The sequence below is a fragment of the Meleagris gallopavo genome, chromosome 8 (genome assembly GCF_000146605.3).
Source record: "Meleagris gallopavo isolate NT-WF06-2002-E0010 breed Aviagen turkey brand Nicholas breeding stock chromosome 8, Turkey_5.1, whole genome shotgun sequence".
NCBI classification, from domain to species: domain Eukaryota; kingdom Metazoa; phylum Chordata; class Aves; order Galliformes; family Phasianidae; genus Meleagris; species Meleagris gallopavo.
This window is the reverse complement of record NC_015018.2, coordinates 16980647-16988500: the sequence shown is the minus strand read 5'-3', so window position 1 is coordinate 16988500 and position 7854 is coordinate 16980647. Positions and strand designations below refer to the sequence as shown.

Below are 7854 nucleotides of genomic sequence, written 5' to 3'. Positions count from 1 at the left end.
GGCTGACACGCCTGAAGGCTGTGCTGCCATTCAGCGAGACCTGGACAGGCTGGAGAGCTGGGCAGTAAGAAACCGGATGAGGTTCAACAAAAGCAAGTGTAGGGTCTTACACCTAGGGAGGAATAATTGCATGCACCAATACAGGCTGGGGGATGAGCTGCTGGAGAGGAGCTCTCAGAGAGGGACCTGGGCGTCCTGGTGGATGACAGGTTGGCCATGAGCCAGCAGTGTGCCCTCGTGGCCAAAAAGGCCAATGGCATTCTGGGGTGCATTAAGAAGAGCGTGTCCAGCAGGTCGAGGGAGGTGATCCTCCCCCTCTACTCTGCCCTGGTAAGGCCTCATCTGGAGTACTGTGTCCAGTTCTGGGCTCCCCAGTACAAAAAAGACAGGGATCTCTTGGAAAGAGTCCAGCGGAGGGCCACAAAGATGGTGAAGGGCCTGGAGCATCTCCCCTATGAAGAAAGGCTAAGTGAACTGGGTCTGTTTAGCCTTGAGAAAAGACGACTGAGAGGGGACCTGATCCAGGTTTATAAATATCTGAGGTGTGGCGGCCATAGCGGTGAGGCCAGTCTCTTTTCAGTGGTACGTGGAGACAGGACGAGGGGAAACGGACATAAGCTGCAGCATAGGAAGTTTTGCACGAATGTGCGTAAGAACTTCTTCACGGTGAGGGTGACGGAGCACTGGAACAGGCTGCCCAGGGAGGTTGTGGAGTCTCCTTCTCTGGAGATATTCAAGTCTTGCCTGGACGCCTACCTGTGCGACCTGGTGTAGGGAACCTGCTTTGGCAGGGGGGTTGGTCTCAATGATCTCTAGAGGTCCCTTCCAACCCCTACAATTCTGTGATTCTGTGATTCTGTGATTTACCACCAGCTCTAAATGGACATCACACAGATTTGCCCTAATTTTAGTACCACTGCCATACATGGTGTGTATATGGCAGTGCTACGGGCTCAGATATGGCAGATGTGGCCCTTCTCTATGGATGTAATCGCATTGCACGTCGCTGGTTGGGTAATACAACACTGTGCTACCAGTGAGGTACATGAGGTGTTCTGGGAGGAAAGAGACTGCAGAGCACCTGAGAACTCTGTAGGTCTGCAGACTGCTGGAAGTGTTTATTTTCCTTTAGGAGGGGAAAAATGTTGTATTGTCCTTGTGTATTGACACTGTCACTGGGGCTTCTTATTTACAGTTTTGGTTTAGGTGGGAAGTGTGTTTGGAGTTTTTAGGGAACTAAAAGGAAAATACTCTGTCAGATTTCCTTCAGCAGTTTTTTTCTGATGTGGACCATTGGCTGTGAGTGTATGACTTGTCTGCCTCTCCTTAGAGTTGACTTCCAGCAGTGCTGTTCTGATGCCAGATGGCAAAATGAAATGAGAACAGAATGGTTAAGTTCTGACTGATACAGTCACTTCATGCCAATTTGGTTTTGAACTTTTCCTTTGGAACTAAAATTTGGAAATAAATGGAAAGAAGCGAGAGAAGAAGCACACAAGGAAAGGAATTTGTTTTCTTTGTCCCTTTTTTTTTTTTTTCAACTAAAATTTTGCTTAATCTGGCACAACCATAAACAGTGTATCAGATTGTTACCTACACACAGATAGGGTGAGCCTTGAATTGAATGAAGACTAAACATCCAGGGCACCAGTAGCTGAAAAATTCCTGTTATATCAGTAGAATCTGGAAAAAAAATAAAAATAAAAAATAAAAATCTGGCTAAAGCAAGCAATTTACAATCCATTTTAAATTCATATATCGTGGTTATAAAATGATCCAGAAAACTGTATTTCTGTATATGCTTGCTTTATCTCATTTAAGTAAGTTTGTTCTTTACTCCCAATTACTCCTTATTATTAATCAACCAGGCTTTATTTTCTTTCCTTGCAGGAACACCTCAGAAGTGCCTCCTTGACCCTTGTATAGCATTGCCTTCCAGCAGTACAGTGTAGGTGGGTCAATTATGGCATGAGCCACAATTGCGTAAGGATGAATCTAGTTAAGCTATTGAGTCTAGGGCTTGGGGAAACTTGATGCAGACTTAGAAAAACACTTTATGATATAAAACAAGGGTGGTGATGCTACTTTTCTTAACTCTCACTTAACTTGCAGGCGCTGTCAAGCATGCTTGGATGAAATAAGCAATTATAGTTCTTCCTTAAAAGCTGTAGTCTGAGGTTTCAATGTACTTTGCACCAAAAGGTACAATGAAAAAGGTCATGGAATTTCAGCTTGCTTTTCAGCAAAAGCTACGCAGAATTTCTGTTGTTGGATCCTCTCAGCCAATGCCTGGATGAACTGAGTTCATTAAGAAACCTTTAACCAACTCATCTGAACTGACAAATCAAATATCTTTCTTGCCAGGTCCTTGTGAAATATCGGAAAGGCTGTACCATATGCCTGGTTAGCTTCTTGTTTGTATCTTGTTTTGTTGGATCATTTGAGCTATTGAAAACTAACAGGAGACAGTGTACTGTGCCACTGTGGATCACTGTGAATCTTTTGCCCTAGCACTAACTACATGGAGACTCATCTGAAATTCATAGGGCAGCAGTACATAACCAGATTTTGTTATTGTTATGTAATTGTTATCTACAATTTTTTGTTGAAAGGCCATGTTTTTCACACCTCTTGAGTGTGGAAAATAAATCACAGCAGATTCCTTCTCTTCCACTATTCCACATGAGCTTTAGCCAAAGCACGTAGGACACTCATCACATTTGAGAGAGCACATGTTTGACATGATCACTTCCAAAAGGGATGATATGTATGGTTAATGAGGATGGCTAGAGAAGGAGCTGAGCCACCACTCCCTCTTAGAGGAGGTGAGAACTGCAACAAGATTCTTTTTCTTAGGGTCATTTATCCAGTGGTGTCTTGCATGAAATGTAGTGGTGAGGAACTGAAAGAGCTTGTTGTATGCTGTAGCTTTGGGGTAGAGTGAGAGAATCAAGACCCAAATTATGAAAGTTGCCATAGAAGAGAACAGGTCAATCAGTGTAAAGAATTAAATGAAATGGAAATATAATTATAAGCTTAAAAAATCTCACTTTAGCATGAAAACATGCTTGCTTTAACTGTGTGAACACTGGCTTTGGTTCATTCATAAATTCATATTTTTTCTTACCTTCCAAGCCTCTGCTGCTAGTGTCCCATCAGAAGATCCTTGTTTGTCCATCTCCTAATCCAGTGAGTTCATGCAAGTTCTTGTTCCTCATGGGATGCGGGTCATGAACTATCGGGCTGTGACAGCTGGCCTCCCTGTCAGGGCATTTCATAACAGTCCCAGTCTGGCATGATTTGCAGAAAACTCATGCCAGAAAGCTCCCAAGCTCTCCATTTCCCTCTATCACCATGCAGTTGGCATAGGAAATGATTTGGGGTCATCAGCCAAGGGAACTAATCGAGCTCCCTGACACCTATGTCTCTGTCTTTGTACCCAGTGGTCCCACTGCTTACTCACCGCTTTCCTTCTGGAAAGAAAGAAAGGTCTCTTGCAGTGGATCCCCCTACACCACTCTGAGCTCTCTGCACTTTTCTTTGATGGGTTCTATATTAAATACACTTCCTTCATTTCCTTCCAGTTCCTTCCACAGTCCTTCTTTCTGAAGTTATTCTACATTTTCTTGCCTACTATTTAGAGTTGGGAAATGTGATTTGCACTTTTACTGCATTTGCTCTATTTTGTCATGGTTAGGATAAATCCCATCTGATGGATACAAACACTTCAAAAAATGAAGTGAAACTTCCTGTGGTTTCTGCAGTATCCTCCAATCAAAAACTGAAGATTTCCAAAGAACTAGAAAATATGTAAATCTGTCTCAGGGATCTTGTATGGAAGTTTAGGCGGATGAGGAGAATTGCTGGTACTGTGTTCTTCTATAGACGTCTGCATTGTATCACACTTCGGGCTACTTGCTGAAGAGATTGTAATATCCCAGCTTTCTAACAATTGATGGGAAAATGATGTCAGCACAGTAAAGGACAGCCTTCCTGCTATAACCATCCTATACAGGCTATGCAATTTGGTGGCATCACTTCTTAGTGCTGTATAGTTTCCCTGATTTCCTCCTCTGTCTTCCCAACTCCCTCTGCAATGTCTGTGATTCTGTCTCTGACAGGACTGAAAATGTAGTGAAGGCACATATTATAGTACCTAGTGCTCATAACAGTTACCTTTTTTCTTCATGTTTTAAATGTATGATATTTCATCTGTTTTCTATATTGTAGTAGTTAACTGCTACCTGAAAATGTAACAAAAGGTTTTGCTACTTAATGATTGCTGAGCTTCTCTGAGATTTTATTTTGTCAATTGCTGAATTTGTCCATCGACATCTTTCTTATTGATATGCACTGTTTTCAAACCATGCACGCTTGACAGCTTACTGTCCCAATTCCTGACTTGCTGCCTGGCTTGGGGGAGGGCCTCTTCTCATTTAATGCTGACTAAAATTTAAAGCTAAATTTTGTTCAAAGATGATCAGCAACAGGAACAACAGAGTGGTTTACTGCTGAGGTCACTGTACAGATCATACAACAGGTGATAAGACCTGAACTTCCTTGCCCTTTCAGAGACCAAGCGAGGGCGCAGCAATCTGTTATATGTTCTAAATGACTGAAGAGCAGAAGTCACGTCACTGGCTTGTCCTGAGTTAACTGAGTTGTGTTTTGGGTCCTGTGAGTTCAGAAACCTTATGTGCTGGCTGGTCAAATGGCATTTCTGAAGTCAGCTGAAAAATAATGACGAGGTTTGTTACTTATCTTGAGTCCTACCAGCACAGCATGTTACAAGTAGGCATGTTTTGTAAACTGTTGAATGCTGTACATATCGTTGAATCTTATTACCTCTGGTGATGGCAAAGCCTTTGTCTTGTAAGCTAGAAGTTGACAGTGTGATTTTCTGCAAGGAGCTAAAAAGAATCCTACCTGAAAATGATAAGATTTTAGCAGCAGAGATGTAATGCACAGCTGAATAGACATGATGCTTTCCACAGGCTAATCTGCAAAATGAGAACATTCAATTAAGTAATACATTTTAATGTACGGACACGGGAGCCTGAGGATGGGTGCACAACATCATGACAACAGTCAAGTCATATCAGGATCCTGTCTAACATTGGCTGAAAACAAGGTCCCAAGGGTAGCAGCAATGCAGCCATGGGGAATTGCTTTTTGATTGTTCTCCAGCATCCAGAGATTCCTGGGCATTTTTGAGTATGCTCAATGGATTTTTCTGACATGACTTTGCCTGATTACTTTTGAACACATATAAACTGAGTATCTACATCCTGTCTAACAGTGTTTTGCAGCTCATGATCTGTAAAGAACTGTGTCCCTTTCCCTTTATAAATGATGCCAGTTGTTGTTTTAGCATTTTCTGACACCATGCAGATGGCCATAAAGCTGTGGAAAGTTGTTTAGAGGGCAGCCGTTGCTCAGGCAGTCTGCCTGTTGGTTGTTGGTGACGTGTGGAATCAAACACTATAACCAGAGTAATCATAAAGCAAATATGTTTACTCAGTGCTGTGCACTCATGCTGGATGAAGGGGGGGGTATTCTCTCCAAGCCTGTATACCAGATGGCAAAAAAGGCATATACTTAAAGAACAAGCTGCTTACATATGCATTGGATGTCTAAGAAAAGGTTGGATTATTACAGTGAGTCCCCAGAATGACTGACATTTTTCCCCGCCACGAGTCTTAGTTCTTTTGCACATGTGTGGTATTTCTCAGTGGTTGTCTGGTGGTCTTTTCTGATGAAGGCTGGATGTCTCTCTTGCTGTGTACTCTCTGACCTGGGTCAAGTGGGAGGATGCTGACTTAGCTCTAGCTGGTTGTCTTATTGGCTACAACTCTGTCCACCAATCCACTGCTTCTTCGTTAATATATGGCTCTACTGTCTGAGCCTGCTACCTTGCACTGCAGAGATAGGATAGCTACCAATGTTATTTGAAGAAACAGGAGACTCGCTGTCTGTACTAATTGTATAAGTCTGCAGAAAAGCACCTGTTATTGTCAGCTAAAACCTGCCTTAGAAAGGACAGATCTGTAGCTCTGATACAGTACCCCATGAAGGCACAGAACTTCTAACCTAACTTATTTTCCTTAATTCAGCAGGGGATGAGATCTTGCGTTGCTGACAGCTGTGGGTTGGTTGGCAGGCAGTTGTGTTATCACTGTACATCGGTCAGCAGGTGAAAAGTAATTGCATTGTGCCTACATATAGTTATCATGGCACTTCTGTTTCCATTTTCCTCTTCTGTCTTGGTAAATAGTTCTGATCTCAGCCCACAAGTCCTATTCAGTTTCCAGTCCTCTCCCTCATCCCACCTGGGGGAAGAGGGCAAACATCTGTGTGGTGTTCAGCTACCTGATGGGTTAAATGATGCTTGGCTTTTTGTTTTTTCTTGGGCCTCTTACTTAGTATATAGACCCCTTAATATCCACCCTGCAGCGGAGGAAAAAATAACGAGCAAATAGTTTGGTATAGTTTTCTCTTTCCTGAGCTTGATCTGCCAGAAAGCAAAGGAATGCCTTCCAGAGGTGCTGGCAAACTTGCAGATTTGCCTTCAGTACAGTCTCTTGCTTCTGTGTGTCTCTGCGTAGGGGCTGCCCCAAAAGTAGTTGGAGTAGGAGCTGCTGCAGCACAATCCTGATACATGTCTCTTTCCTCACTAAAGCATATCAGACATACAGTTGTGTCTCAGCATTTGAATCTCAGAAACTGGATCTTTTTTCAAGTTTTTGTGGTATATATGGAATTGTTAATCTGTGAAAAAAATGATCTTCATTCCTGTGAAATCCATCGCATTTCTTATGCTATGCTTGGATGAATATATTCTGAGGTTATAAATGTTTGTATCTGGATAGTTTCTTTGTTGGACAGGATTTTGAAAGCTGGAACCTGAAGAGTTACTGAAAAAAAAAACAATGAAAAATGAGGAGGAAGAGTGGGAAGTGTAGCATTGCATGTAAGTCATTCAGTTATATTAACTAATAATTATTTATAAAACCATTAATTCTGTCATTCCCTGATCAGAATGCCATTAACTTTTATGGATGTTCACCTCTTTAGAAAGTTTCTTGAAACATCTTACATTGAAGGAGACCACAAGAACTACAGAGCTCTGTCCTTTTTGGATAACTTGTGAAATCCTCATGCAAATGCTATGGACAGTAAGGAGTGCCTAAAATAGATTGGGACAAATGGAGTTAATTTCTCAAAAATCTGCAAGCTTGGTCTCAGAACAATGTCATTATGCCATTCCAGAAGTGGAGGAGAAATACCTAAGAAAAAATTGCAATGATTCCCTTCTCACATTCATGGCTACCTTCACTGTGCACATCTGTTGGAGGAGTCGGCAGGAGTCATCCTATGCATAAGGAATACAGCAAGAGTTCAAGCACGCATTCAGCAGATGGGTTCTAGTATTTCTGCATTTTGAGATCATTTGGCAGCATTAGACCATGATTACTGCCACATGAATGATTACCCAAAGGAACACAAGCTCTATGTGTTAAAAAAGTCAGAGTAAACAGTGAGTTCAACCCTAGTTTGCTCATTCTAATCTTGAGCAAATTTATAAGTAATCTGCTGCCTCAGCAGGAAGAGGGAGGCGATATTGGCTGATTTAATCCACGTGCTTTTGTTCTACAGCTTATAAATAACCTCAGGTTTGCAGGTCCCAATTCAAACTCTTCTGACACTTGACACTCCTTCCTCAGCCCACCATGGAGTTCTTGGGATGGCCCACAGTCCTCTTGCTGGTCTGCATCTCATGCCTTCTCATTGCTGCATGGAGAAGTACATCACAAAGAGGGAAGGAGCCTCCTGGTCCCACACCAATCCCCATAA

The 7854-nt window shown here is 42.3% G+C and overlaps 1 protein-coding gene across 1 annotated transcript in view; it reads left to right on the top strand.

The window, feature by feature from the left end:
• Positions 1–7854, top strand: part of LOC100545683 (cytochrome P450 2H1-like) — a 12043-nt gene that overhangs the window by 1457 nt on the left and 2732 nt on the right. The window lies entirely within an intron of this gene.